The sequence below is a fragment of the Chrysochloris asiatica genome, unplaced genomic scaffold (assembly GCF_000296735.1).
Source record: "Chrysochloris asiatica unplaced genomic scaffold, ChrAsi1.0 scaffold00012, whole genome shotgun sequence".
Classification (NCBI taxonomy): Eukaryota; Metazoa; Chordata; class Mammalia; order Afrosoricida; family Chrysochloridae; genus Chrysochloris; species Chrysochloris asiatica.
In genome coordinates, this window is record NW_006408530.1 from 2455262 (window position 1) to 2471249 (window position 15988).

The window sequence follows — 15988 nt, forward strand, 5'->3', positions numbered from 1 at the left end:
TGAAACTACCAGCCGCTCCGTGGGAGAAAGATGAGGCTTTCTACTCCCGTAAAGATTTACACCCTCGGAAACCCTGTACAGGGTCACTATGGGTCAGAACTGACTCAACAGCACTTAACAACAACAACAAGGAAGATCAGTTAACTATTACTCAAATTTGCTAACTTTTTCAGCTTGAAATTGATCAAACATGTCATTAAGATGCATTGATAGCTTTTGGTGATTGAAATATGAAAGTTGGAAAGAGGAAGGATGAGTAGTTGATAAATATGGCCTTGGTGACAGTAAGGATGATGGAGATATCACACAATAAAATTTTGCTAGACCAATGGCTTCTTCATTGAAATATCTTTTCTCAGCAACATAAACAATAGCCATATACATGGACTTTACCAGATGGAATACAAAAGAATCAAATAGATTACATGTGTGGAAAATATGAACAATATTATAAAAATAATTAAAATAAATAATTAATTGCTCATATGCAAGTTCAGGTTGAAGCTAGAGAAAATTAAAATAAGTCCATGACAGCCAAAAGACAACATTGAGTCCATAATACTTTAGAGATTTGACAAACTGAATACTAATGATAGGGTGCCAGAGGAGTTGTGAAATGACATCAAGAACATCATCTAAGGGAAAACAAAAGGTAATTTTAAAAAGCAGGAAAAAAAAGAAAACACCAAAGTAAATGTTAGGATAGACTCTGAAACTTACTGTACTCTGCACAGCATCTAAAGTGAATGGAAGAAATGATGAATTAAAAGATACAAAAGAAATTTTCAAAGGGCAGTTCAAGAAGACAAAGTAAAGCAGTATAATGAAAGTAGCAAAATACGTGAAGTTAAAAAATCAAAAGGAAAGAACACGGTCAGCATTTACCAAGTTAAAGAACTAAGGAAAAAAATTAAGTATCCAGTTGCAATACTGAAGAATTCTATGGACAAAATATTTAAAAATGTAGTTATAGCGCACTTCAAAAGATGGGATACACAGAGTCACTGTTCTAACAATAATTGTTCCATGTTCAACCATTTCACGAAATAGCATATGATCAAGGACCAATGGGGCTGAAGGAAAAAGGCCAAGATTCACTGAATTACAAGTAATTAACAAGGTCAGGAACTAAAGGGTATCAATGGTTGCACCACTAGAAGCCCTCAGTAGTCTGAGACAAGAAATTTGGAAGACAGCTACCTGGCCAACCAATTGGAAGAGATTCTTATTGTGTCCATATCAAAGAAAGGTGACCCAACAGTTCCTAAAAATTACGGAATAATATCATTAATATCACATGTAACTAAAATTTTTCTGAAGATAATTTTTTGAAAAGTGTTGCAGCAGTGCATCAACAGTGAGCTGGCAGAATTTCCATTCAGATTCAGAATAAGATTGAAATGAGAGGTCATTAGTGATGTCGGTTGAATCTTGGATGAAAGTAGGGAATACAAGAATTATATTCATGTATTCACTTGTGTGTTACAATAACAAACTATGCCTAACATTGAGAAGAACATGAAATCCAAAACACTCAATTGTGCTCTTCTCTATAATCTATAAATAAACTAAATGATAAAACAGAACAAGGAGAAGCTGCATGGATTAAATTCAGGAAAGGTGTGCATACATTTGAATAATAGTCGTATTTAACCAGTCTTCCTTATAGACATCAGCTATTATTCTATCACAGACAGCATTGTACTTCATGATAGATCTTGATATATTTTTTCTGATGGTGAACATGACACCATTCCCCTTTATTTTGTCATTCCTGACATAGCAAATGACATGACTGTCAGATTTAAAATAGCCAGTACCAGTCAATTTCCTCAGTAGATCAACAGTTCGCTAGGATATTGATGCTTATTTGTTCCATTTAATTTCTGACAACTTTTAATTTTCCTACATTCATACTTCATGTATTCCATGTTCTAATTATTAATGGATATTTACAACTATTTCTCTTTATTTTGAGTTGTGCCCCAACAGAAAATGAGGTCCTAAAAGCTTTGAAGAAGCAACTCTTTCCCAATAATATTTGGAGTGTTTTATAACCCAAGGAGCTCATCTTCTGGCACCATATCTGACAAAATTGTCAGATATTAGTGATGATCTGCTTAATTAGTGATTATTATGATGCTGTTCATAATGTTTCAATATTCAGTGTTCTAGTGTTATCAGTGTTCCAGTGGTATTCATAAGGTTTTCAGTGACTAAACATTCAGGAACTGTCTGCCTCTCCTACTTCCTACTTGGAAGCTCTGCTGAAACTGTCCACTATTGGTGAACCTGCTGGTATTCAAAATACTGGTGATCTAGCTCCTAGCATCACAGAGATATGCAAGCCACCACAGAATAACAACTGAGTGATGGAAAGTGCCATAGAAACCTGCATGTTTGGCTGTCCTCTTCAAATATGGTAATTTACTTGGCAACTTTAGGAAATTACAGAAATTCAAGTTCCACAGAATTTCTTCTCTACTTTCTGCTTCAATCCAGGTCAAAATGCAATTTTCTTAAAGTGATGAAAAATTAACTCTTCTTTTTCTATGTGCAGTAGATTATCAGTTAGCCTAATAATTGAAAGGTGAGTGGTTCAAACTTACCAACCATTTTGTGGGAGAAAGAAGAGGCAGTCAGCATATGCAAATATTTACAATTTTAGATAGCCAATGAAGCAGTTCTACCCTGTTCTATAGGGTCTATTAGTTGGAATCAATTCAAAGTCAATGGGCTTTATTCTTCTGTTCTTGTTGTTGTTGTTAGGAGTCATAGAATCAGTATTGACTCAGTGTGACCCTATGCACAACAGAATGAAACACTGCCCAGTCCTGGGCCAACCTAACAATCCTTGCTATGTTTGAGCCCATTGATGTTGGCCCTGTGCCAATCCATCTCATTGGGGGTCTTTTTCTCTTTTTCTCAGACTCTTCACTTTACCAAAAGGAGCTCTGGTAGCATAGTGGTTTCCAGTTGGACCGCTAACCTCAAGATCAGCAGTTTAAAACTACCAGCGGTTCTGCAGGAGAAAGATGAGGCTTTCTGCTCCTGTAAAGATTTATAGTCTTGGAAATCCTATCCAGGGTTGCTATCAGTCGGAGCCAACTCCACAGCACATAACCACCACCACCACCACATTACCAAACGTGATTTCCTTCTCCAGTGACTGGTTCCTCCTGACAATATGTCCAAATTATGAAAGAGAAGTCTGGCCATTCTGGTTTCCAGTGAGCACTCAGGCTGTACTTCTTCCAACACAGATCTATGTTTTCTCCTCTCTACTATTAAAAGATCACCAACTACCCATTTTGTCTAGAAGATGTAAGAACTATTAACTGCTTGTTGTTGTTTATTGTGTTCCAGCTCTCTTTTTGAGCCCACTTTTTAAGATGAAAAGAACTAATTTTAATTTCATTTTACAAACTATGAGTAGTTTCTATTTAAAATAAACATGTTATTTTTAGTCTATTTGTTGATTATAGGGACTGTGGACTATCTTGATATATTCTGGAATTTTCTATTGAAAATTAGAAAATTAAAATTCCATGAGGTAGAATTATTACAGCAGGAAGAACTTACTGCAGAAATGAAACACATGATGTTATCAAATTAGGTAATGGTGTTAGAATTTCTTTTTTAACCAGTGTACTATATATGGGATGATGATGTTGATAATTAAAGCTGAAGATGATTCCCAAGTATAAATTCTTTAAAAAATTTTTAAAAATAATTTAATTTTATTCTCTCTGTATTAAAATATTTTAGCTGGCTTTTAAAATCAGATCATCTATTTTCTATATACTTTCATATAAATTATAAACATTTTAGCTGATCTGTTCTTTTTCAACTGAATTATTCATCATAGCATGGTTTGTAGAAAGATTAAAAAGAAGGGAAATAAATTTCTGTATTATTCCAAATATATAGAAATATTTAATGTAGTTTGAATTTAAGGAATAACTATGACTCAAGAGAAAAACGAGTGTGTTAGGTCTATATTTCCTTGAGATGTTGTTGTTCTACTCTACTTTGTATACTACACTAATTGCATATTTAGAAGAGAGATCGTTGTAAATTTATGTTTAATGCAGTTCATACACGCTCTTTTGTAGGATGTATTGCTTAGACATGTGAGGTTTTCTAAGAATTTTGGTCCATAGACTCTATAATAAAGAAAATTGTTAGAAAACAGGATAAATCCAAAAAATCTCTATTGGAAATGATGATTTCACAGGAGGACATCAGTTCATCATTCATAGAAGTTTAGAGCTCCAGATACCTTAGGGGTCAAAGAGCCTTTGACAGAAATCTAGAAATTGGTCAATATAAGTAGCTGACTAAAGAGATCTTGTTCCTGGAAGGATTAAATTCATAGCAAGTGGTACTCAGAAGTACAAGTTTTCAAAGAAGAAAACCTAGAAGAAATTAAGTTTAGCCGTTACATAGAGTGACAGAAAAAGGATTTTGTTTGCTCAAGGACTAGACACAGGTCAGCAGCAGTTGTGAAATCATACCAATTTCCTTTTTTATAACACAGAGGTCATTTAACATTAACCCAATCAATAATGCTTCCTGTAACAAAAGCTATTTGTTCTATCTTTCTTTTGTTCTTATCTTTACAAAAATAATATTTCTCATCTAACTTCTTTGTACTTGAATTTCTGATAATTTCTCCCTATTTTTGCAAAAACGGAAATTTAGGAATAATTTCTGCCTTTTAGTCAAACCTCCAATCTACCGCTAATACTCTACTGGACATCTTCATCTGCATGTTCCACTAGCAATTCACGTTGGTGCCTCTCAAGCACAACTCACTATCTTTATCACCCCAGTTCAATTCTTCACTGGACTTTTCTTCTTGAGAAGTGACCAAAACATTAATAATCATGTAAAAAGCACCTAGTCTTATTGATAATAATCAGAGAAATGCTACTAAATCCACAATGAGATCTTAGTATATACCAGTCAAAATGGCACTATTAAATAAACATCATTGGAATATCAGAGCATTAAGAACTCTCTCATATGTGGATAGTGGAAACATAAATTAATATATGTCTGAAAAATAGTGTATTATCAAGTAAAGTTACATTTTGAATCACACACAACTTTATGCTCAGGAATCAATGTACTTTGGTACATGGAAAAAAGGTTTAGTGTATTACACCAATAGGAGAAAGGTGCTATAGAAGCACATTGTGTTATATAATACACATAAATGTTATTCTGCAATGTAAACAAAACTGAAACTATATGTTTTGACATCACTAAGTCTCACAAGTGCAATATTGAGTGAAAAAGTCAGGCACAAAAGATTATGAAAAGGGGCTTCAAAAATTTCTTTGAAAATTTCGATTGTCTTTTAATTTCACCTGTCCATGAACTTTTGGAAGCCCCCTCACGTACAGCATAAAGAAATGAATAAAAATCAACTGAATAAAAAGAAACATAGTGCTCTAACTATTGCTTGTAGAGTAGTAGTGCTCTAACTACTTCTTAGTAAGTACATAGAATACTTACTAAGTATTTCTTTGCTGTTGTTATTAAGTGCCTTTAGTTGGTTCTGACTCGTAGTGACCTTATATAGGGTTTCCAAGGAACAGCTGGTGAGTTTGAACTACCTACCTTGTGTTTTAAATTGATCTTGTAGTCAAGTGCATTATGTATATACTCGGAATGACTCAGCGGCATTTAATAACAAGATTAAAAATGTACTCCTGGTGTGGCATTCTGGGATAAGTACTGGACTGTTAGCCAGAATGTCTAAGGTTGAAACCCACCAGCTGCTCCTAGGAAACCCTATACAGGGTCTCAGTAAGGCTGAACCCACTCGAAAGCATTAATAATAACAATAAAAATGCTATATACAACCACTGAGAAATTAGTGACATTCATTATAAAGACTGTTGTATTGTCGAGTGGTTTCTGATTCATAGTGACACTGTATAGGGTCAAGCTGGTGAATTTGAACTGCCAACCTTGAGGTTCAGGCTGACTTTGCAATCAATCCCATTTACCTGCAGCTCCACACCAGGACTCTATTATAAAGGCTAACCACATAAAATTGGTAAGACCTACATAACCAAATTTTGATGACAATGAGGAGCAACTCCAACACTCGTGAACTGCTGGTTTAAATTAAAGTATTAAAATCACTTTCAATGTATCACAGCTATTTCTTAAAAAGCTAAATGTGTATTTGCCATACAACTTAGCCTTTCCACTCCTAAATAAATGAAAAATTTTCTTCCATGTAAAGATTTATGTTCATGTGTGCTTGTCATATCCAAAAATTAACAAACTCACATGATCATCATTAGATGAACAGATAAACCCTAAAATGGATTGTAACATTAATTGAAATACTAATTCTCAATGAAAGGAAGTGAGCTCTGGATGCATGCAGGAATACAGAAAAATCTGAGAATCAATTAGTATGAAAGATAGAAGCCAGACAAAAGAGTAGAGTCTGAATCCATTCAGAAAAGCAAACTAAACCAGCAATATGAATTAATTGAGAGGAAATACGCATATAGATAGATACATAGATAGACAGTTTTCTAGTTCTGTATGGTTAAAAGACTTAACTAGAAATATTGATGTTGCTAAGTGTCGTTGAGTTGGTTCCTACTCAGAGTAACCCTATATATGGTTTCTTAGGAGCAGCTGGTGAGGTTGAACCACTAATCATTAAATAATGAAGGCTAGCATCTAGAATGAGTTCTTAAAATACAATAATTCACTTATGCAACCAGAGCCCTCAGAAAAATGACTAATTCCATGTCTTGGGCAGGAAATGTACAAGATGATCCTGGAACACCTTGTCATGCCAGATGGTGTAGAAGCTATCAGCAATCAACAATTGCTAGCATCATTTCCAGTGAAGTCAGAAGCTAAATTAGAGAGACTCTTAACCGTCAGAAAAAGAAGATAATTTGAGCTTAAACAATGATAGTTTTTGCAATGTACTGCTACTTATCAATTACATTTACATCTATAAGTCTGTAATATTTTTATTAAAAATAAAATAATCAGCTTTAGAAGATAATAAAAAAATTGACTTATGATTTTTAAAACTGAGAAATAAGAATCCAAGTATGAAATCTGTTTTTTCGATATGGATTATATTACAGGATAGTCAAATATGTGTTTGTCTTCATAAACAATTCTAACTATTGGAAAGAAATAATGGATTTATTATCATTTCACAATGAAATAAAATATCTGAACATTTAGTTTCAGTATCTGATAACACTAAAAACAGAGTGACAGATGCCTTTCATTATCATGACCAATACTATTTTCAGTCTTGCAAAAAGATAGAAGCTGAGTCTGATTAAACCTATCCATTCAATTAAGGAGCTCTGGTAGCATAGTGGTTACAAGTGGATCTGCTAATTTCAGGGTCAGCAATTCAAAACTACCAGTCATTCTGTGGGAGAAAGATGAGACTTTCTGCTCCTATAATGACTTACAGTTTAGGAAACCCTATGGAGAGTTGTTATGAGTCAGAACTGACTCCACGGCACACCACCACCACCACACAATTAATAATTTTCAAAAATATATATGATGTAGACTATAGGGATCTAAGACATAACTGGTTGATCTTGGTGAAAAAGTCTGACATGAACTCCAGGGGAGTATATATATATATATATATATATATACTGCTTAATACAAAGGTAAATTAACATAAAATTCCTTATCAAAAGATAATCATAACACATTGTGATGAATTCTAAGATATAGGAAATCATAAAAATCTCAGAAAGCAAATATTAAAAAAATCATTATCTATAAGCTTTGGCTTGGCATTTAAAGAATGACTAACAGAAAAGCAAACCTTTCAAACTAAAAGCATATTAGGCTGAGGGAAGTGCACTCACTTATTCATCCATATTAATAGTGTTTATCAAATGCCTGCTAATTTTAGATCTTTCTGCAAATCAAAAATTTAGATGTAGGTGGAAACATACAGTATAGAGGGCACTTCTAAAAGTTCATGGAAAAATTCATTATTTTTACTTACTAGTTTACTAAAAAAGGATTTCAGTTCATTCATGCACAGGTTTATTGCAAACAAAATGTGTTTAATCATGTCTCTGTGATCAGTGGATGGCTAAAGACAAGTTCTGTCACTAATACACTTGCTAGCAAAGGTGCTGTGCAAGAAAAGGTCCAATCAAAACAGTGGCGTCTGGGGGCATCTCTTGGGTCAGTAAAATTTGAGGCAAAGAGGTTACGGTGACTGGTTTTTGGGATTCCTGAGATATAATATTGATAGAGTCTCTTAAAGGACACAGAACGATCATTGGATCCATGGTACTTACAATATTCTCCTCCAACACCACAGCTCAAATGCATCAATTATTCTACAGTCTTCCTTATTCATTGTCCAATTTTCACTTGCATATGAACCAATTGAAAATACAATGGCTTGGGTCAAGCTCACCTTCATCCTCAAATTGACATCTTTGCTCTTTAATACTTTAAAGTATTTTTTTGCAGAAGATTTGCTCATGCAATACATCGTTTGATTAATTGACTGCTGCTTCTATGAGTGTTGATTGGGATAAAAACAAAATTAAATTTTTGACAATTTCAATCTTTTCTCCATTTTTCATGCTGTTATTATTATTATTATTATTATTATTACTTTTACCCAGTTGTAAAGACTTTGGTTTTCTTTACATTGAGATACAATTGGCATTGAAGGCTGTATGTGGTCTTTGATCCTCATCAGTAATTAGTTTAAGTCCTCTTCATTTCCAGCAAGCAAGGCTGTGTCATTTGCAGTTTACAGGTTGTTTTATACAGTTGATTTGAAGAGCGTGATCATGATTTTTAAACTTTAGGTTGTTTATACTTTATTTTGACCATGTAGACTACAGAATCTAGAGTAATTTCATGAGTAAATTTATTGCTACTTTGTCTAATCTTTGTGGGGCTTTACATTTGGGATTTATGCCATATGAAATTCTAAATAACACCACTAAGGGGCGCTCTAATCAAAATGATGTAATTTTAAAAACAGTCATTGCCACTTTCTTTTGTTGAAGTTACCAACACTGCATTTTAAAACACTATTCTTAAATTTAATCCCTTGGAAAACCAAGAAGTAAATTCTATCTTAAATGAACAATAATGGTCATTGTTACTTTGCTATTGTGTGAGAGTTTTGTAGAGTATTGTAAAGTAGAAATTGATTTATATTTATTTACTCTATAGAGATATAGATCTTAAGCCTTAGTCCTTGAGGAAATATATTTACAAGAACCCTGAAATACACATTAGTGTATAAATACACAAATCCCTATGTTTATATAAAATTAATATTATTTATTTTGTGGCTACAATTAGTCTATTTTGTAACTTATTTTATAAAAAAAAAAAAACTTTTTTTACAAATATTCAAACTCATAACAAAAGCCAAAAAACAACGAAATAAGTCTTCCATAAAAAGTTCACTCAAGTTCATCAATTGCTAATATTTGGTCCCATTTTTTCTTACAAACATAATTTGTCTGAACCTTTTGAGAGTTTTAGGTATCAGACCTCAATATATCCTAAAAGTATATATTTTACACATTACATTTTTTAAAAATCAAGAAATGCAGCATTGATACAATGCTGTTATCTAATACATACTTTATAGCATACTTTTCTCAATTTCTTAATGATATATTTTCTTATGAATTTTATTCCAACTTCAGTGGTAATCCAGAATAATACATTGTGTATTTGTTATCATGTTTGTTTTAATATGGAACAATTTTTAATGACAGGCTACTCAAAAAACCTATACTGTCATTGTACTGTGACAATCTTGTAATAAATTGAAGAACATATACATTTCAAATTATGTACCTTAACCAACAATATGGACTTCTGGTGTGGCACAGTATAGGATGAGCATTGGACTGCGAACCCCAAAGTCAGTGGTTCAATCCCATCAGCAGCTCCTCGGAAACCCTATACAGGGTCACTATGAGTCCAAACCTACTCAGTGTTATTTAACAACAACAACTAATAATATACCCTTAACTTTCAGTATGTGTTGCATCTCAGTGTAAAGAAAACAAAAATCCTCACAACTGGACCAATAAATAACATCATGATAAATGGATAATTGATTGAAGACTTCATTTTGTTGAGATCCACAAATCAACACTCATGGAAGCAGCAATCAAGAACTCAAACAATGAGATACATTAGGCAAATCTGCTACAAAAGACCCCTACGATATGTTATAAAGCAAAGATATTACTTTGAGAACTAAGGTGTTCCTGACCCAAGCCATGGTATTTTTAATTGCCTCATATGCGTCTGAAAATTGGACAATGAATAAGGAAAACCTTATATGAATTTATGCATTTGACTTATGGTATCGGCAAAGAATATTGAAGTATCCATGGACTTCCAGAAGAACAAACAAATCTGCGTTGGGAGAAGTACAACCAGAATGCTCCTCAGAAGGGAGGATTGCGAGACTTCGTCTTTCATATTTTAGACATATTATCAGGAGAAACTATTCCCTGGAGAAGGACATCATGCTTGGAAAAGTGGAGAGTCAGTGAAAAAGGGGAACCCACTCCCAACAAGATGACCTAACACAATGACAGCAACAAAGGACTCAAACATAACAATGATGAAATTGGCACAGACCCAGGCAGTATTTAGTTCTGTTGTGTGCTATGAATCAGAATGGACTCCACAGTACCTAACAATAACAGAAACCAATATAGTAATCACATAGATGGCATCCATCTATCACTACTAAATCACTGCTTTTAGATATCCCACCTATGACTCCCCTGATTGTCTTTCAGCCAGTTATGATTTTGTAACTTTTAATTCCTGATCAGTGTATACAAAAATGTTTTCTTCTTATTGTCCAGTGGAGTGGCCATTTTTAATTCTGTGAATTCAGATGCCTTTGACGTTCAGTGCATCTCTATCTCTCAATAAACCTCCTTTGTTTTGCTTTAAGCAGAATCTGTGATGTTCCTCTTTAACAGAAAAATCACATCAACACCATATAAGGCTTACATATTTCTCGTCATTAGATTCATTTGATGCATATGACATTTGACAGAGATACCACAGAAGTGATATATATTTATTTCAGTTTGTTTATTTGTTTCAGTTTTGGTAATGTTAACATTGATCCCTTGTAGAATAGTTTTCACCTGGTATAACTTTTGTAAATGATTATCTTTTTGTTATTAATAATTTACTTATAGGAAATCCTGGGGTGTGCTGTAGGCTAAGCACTGACCTGTCAAACACCATCCAACATCAGAACTTGTTACAGGGTTGCTGTGAGCTGGAACCGAGTCTGTGGTTCTTAGCAACAGCAGTAATAATAAGAGATTATCTTCTCCAATGGAAAAAATGAAGTAGTCTGCTTCTGTGAAAATTGTCAGCCTTGAAAACCACATGGGGCAGTTCTCCTCTGTCCTATAGGGCCTCTGTATGTGGGAATGGACTCAGAAGCAGATTTTCTTCAAACTTAGATCCACTTGTTTTAACAACCATTTATGATTATGAGATTATGATTATGAAAGTACAATGAGACTCAAATCTAAAGTTTAGTGTTTCGGAGGTTTTACATCATTTTCCAAATCATGTTGTGTTGCTGTTGTTAAGTGCCACAGAGTTGGTTCCAACCCATAGAGATGCTATATAGGGTTTCCGAAGAGTAGCTGGTGAGCTTGAACTGCCAACCTTGTGGTTCAAACCAACTTCGCATATAAAAATCAAAATTAATCTTTGATTGTTGAAATCATACAACAAGAAATAACATTTGTTGGTTATGTGCCATGGAGTCGGTTCCGACTCATAGTGACCCTGTACAGGGTTTCCGAGGCTGTAAATCTTTACGGGAGCAGAAAGCCTCATCTTTGTCCAGTGGAAGAGCTGGTAGTTTTGAACTGCTGACCTTGTGGTTCCCAGCCCGATTCATAACCACTACGCTACCAGAGCTCCTAACTTGACATTACATACATATGTATATATGAGTTTATGAACTCCATAAAGACTTATATGAAGAAATATACAGGTTATTTTAGCTTAATGGCAGTTGGTTATAAAAATAATACATACATTTTGGTCAACTGTATACTAAGAGTAGAAAATTCCTACAAATCTGCCCTCACTTCTAACATTAATATCAAGTTCAAGGGACATCCACAAGCCACCATGAGGTTCGATAATTCACTAGAACTCAATGAACTCTTGAAAACTAAAGACTAATGTACATTAATGCTTCTCAGGAGTCCTGGTGTGGCTCTGTAGGATAAACATTGACATGGTAACCAAACCACAAAGTTGGCTGTTAAAACCCACCAGCCATTTTTGTATCAGAAACCTGATGCAAGTTCTCTGTTAATTGTTGTTGTTGCTAAGTGCCATCAAGTCGGTTCCGACCCATAGCGACCCTGTACAGGGTTTCCGAGGCTGTAAATCTTTACGGGAGCAGAACGCCTCATCTTTCTCCCGCGGAGCAGCTGGTAGTTTCGAACTGCTGGCCTTAAGGTTCGCAGCCCGATTCGTAACCACTACGCTACCAGAGCTCCTTGTTGAGCTCTCTGTTAATTAGAACTGACATAATGGCACTTAGCAGCAATGTTCATTAAGGAGTCCTCAGGTGGCACTGTAGGAAAAGCACTGGATTGCTAACCACAAGGTCTGCATTTGAAACCCACCAGCCACTTCTAAAAACTTTTTACAAAGTCAGAAAATGAATAGGAAGCGACTGGATGGTACGTAACAACAACAACAATATCAATGTTTTATACTAAAAGCTGTGGCTCTATAGAATAAGCTCTGGACTGCTAGCCATAAGATCAACAGTTCAAGCCTAACAGATGCTCTGGAGGAACTATGAAGCCTTCTGCTCCTGAAATGATTTATAGCTGTAGAAACCCTATACACCATTGCTATGAATTGGAACTGACTCTCCATAACTAAACAGCAATGACAATCCTTATTACAGAAAAATAATTGAAATTAAACTCAGCCAAGGAAAGAGATGCATAGGACAGGGAATAGTAGAATTCTCACTGGAACTCCTGGTTGCCCTCTTCCTGTGGGATTGTTGCCAAACTAAAATGAGGGTTTGCCATCTGTCACAGTAGTCAATCACAGAGATATGGAAAGATCCAATACAAGCTTTATTAACAGAAAGTCAGCAGTGTGGAGCGGGAAGGATGATCCCTCAAGACTGTCTTCCCAACTCAAAAGCAAACACATTGTATAGGACAGTGCACATCACCTAAGCATTGGATCTGTTTTTCTTTACATTCCACAGTGAGGTGAGTAATACCAGGACCTTTTCTCTTTATCTTAAAAAAATAGATTTTATTCCCAGGGTCTTTATGACCAATCCACCCAGGCAATTATCTCCAGTGCCCTTCAGCTTAATCTAAAGACTTAAGCACATCTTGTTTTGTTTCCAGAGGCCATAAACTAAAGCTCAAGACAGTTTTTCTTAGGGGAGATGGGAGAGTTTTTAGGTTATTTCCTGCAAGGCAGAAACTAAAATTCTTAAAGGCATAGATTCCATGCTTTCAGGATCATGAAGGGCACCAACTCCTCCCAACTAAAATATGCCAAAAAGGGTATCACCAAGCAAGGAAGCGCCTGCAAGACTTGGTGTTCTGTGCTTTTATTAGAGTCTATCACAAAATGGCTTCATGCCTTGTGGATTTGGGTTTGAGGATCTAAATTAATACAGTTATCTAAATGACATAAAAGGAGCTCTGATGACGTAGTAATTATATAAGTCAGGCTGTTCCATGAGAGAAAGATGAGGCTTTCTGTTCCTGGAAAGTTTTATAGCCTCAGAAACCTTATGCAGGGATGCTATGAGTCATACCCAACTCCCCCTCATAACGTACTAGAGTATGAGTTGGACTGCTAACCACAAAGTCAGCATTTTGAACCTACCAGACTTTTGTGGGAGAAAGATGAGACTTTCTGTTTCCATAAAGATTTACAGGGTCACTAAGGGTTAGAACCGACTCCACGGCATACTACCATCACTACCAAATGATGTATTTTGTTGGAAAAATTAAGGTTTTTCATTGGAACTTTTAACTACAGAAACTCCATAACTGTTAGTACTTTTACAATTGTGGATGCATAACGGTTACTGGCAATTATCTCTTGAGGTGCCTAGAGGTGGTCTTAGTTAAACCCACGTGACTAATTAATTGCCATTTTATCTTCCTGGAGCTTTTGGATGTTATGAAGACCCTCTAAATGCTCATTAATTGCTATCCAATTCTGATGATTAATTTTGGAACACCTAACTGTTATAAATCTAGAATCTATTTTGAATAAGCTTAAAATTCAGAGGCACTGAAATATATTTATTAATCTTCTGTTTTGAAAGGAAAGAGTAGATGAAAAGGCAATTAAAATGTAGAAACTTAACTGCTGCTGCTTCAATCTGATCCTAAGAACCAGAAACTAGAAATATCTTGAAAGGTCCCAGAAAAGAAAAAACAAAAACAATAAACATTCACCACTGTTTCTGAAACAAGAATAATCACCTAGAGTATGTATTGTCTCACATTCTTCATTGCTTTCTCCCAAGACTTTTTTTGAGAGATTTGTTTTGTAAAACCAATCCTCTATCAGAACCAAACTTCAAGGGTGCCTGTGAAATGAAAAGATTTAGTTTTCAAATCTCTGGTTTCTAGAATAGCATGCTAGAGGCCTGCTGAAATAAGTGATAAACAAGGGAATTAGTATTATCTTTCATATAAGTAGCACTCCTAATGGGATAGGTTTTACATTCACTTGCTTAACATATATTTCAGAGTTTTATAGCTTCAGATATTCTAGGTACTGACATATAATGATGAGTAAAATAGAATTGTATGTCATAAATAAAATTAGTACCTTGAAAAAGTATGATAATAATGATCACTTACGATTCTTATACAGAGTTAAATAAACAAGTATTTTCTAAATAATTCTTGAGAAAAATTCCAGTATCTTTTAGGGCTATTTTTATCTGAACTTTATGAAGCCCCCTCCAAAGTAAAATACAAATAGTTATATCCGTGAACCATACCAAATTAAAGAAAACAAGTGAGAGGATTTGGAGGTAACTAATACTTGTTTTCTTTATCAAATTTTGTTTTTTATCTTCCTCTTGTCAAGTGCTGATCATCCAGGCATTGAAGCTAGGTCTAATGAGTACTATCTTTAAGTTTGGGCATTCTTGTGCACTTCCCTTCACTTCCTATCAGCTGGATGCTTCATTCTCAGCTCCAGCCCTCTGTGGCTATGTCCTTGTCCATTCGCTCAAGAATCCCCAGGTCTTACCATAGTAGACCTGGGCCAACCAGGTCTCACCGTAGTAGAGTCCATCTTAATGAAGTGCATGATGCAAAGTTTTCAAGATCTTCATTCACAGATGGGGCACAACTGAAAATGAGAGGAAACTACTGCAAACATCTGTTAATTATCAGAACATGATATTCATGAAGTATGAATTTAGGAAAATTAGAAGTAGTCAAAAAAGAAATGCAACATATAAAAGTCAAAAGAGGCATTGTTGTTTTTGTTAAGTGTTCTCTAATCGGTCCTGACTCATTGGCTGGTGGATTTGAATCACAGACCTTTCACTAGTAGTCCAGTGCTTGCCCTACAGTGTAACACCAGGATTGTGCTGAAATGGATGATTATTGTGGTTGTTAAGTGCCGTTGAATCATAGCGACCGTATGGACATCAGACTAGAACACTGTCCAGTCCTGCAACATCCTCATAATCCTTGCTATGCTTGAGACCATTGCTACCACCAGTGTGCCAAACCATCTCATTGGGAATCTTCCTTTTTATCTCCTCCCCACCACTATGTTCTTGTTGTTGTTAAGTGCCATCGAGTCAGTTCTGACCCATAGCAACCCTGTATAGGATTTCCAAGGAGCAGTTGGTGAGCTTGAACCACCAACCTTGCGGTTCAAA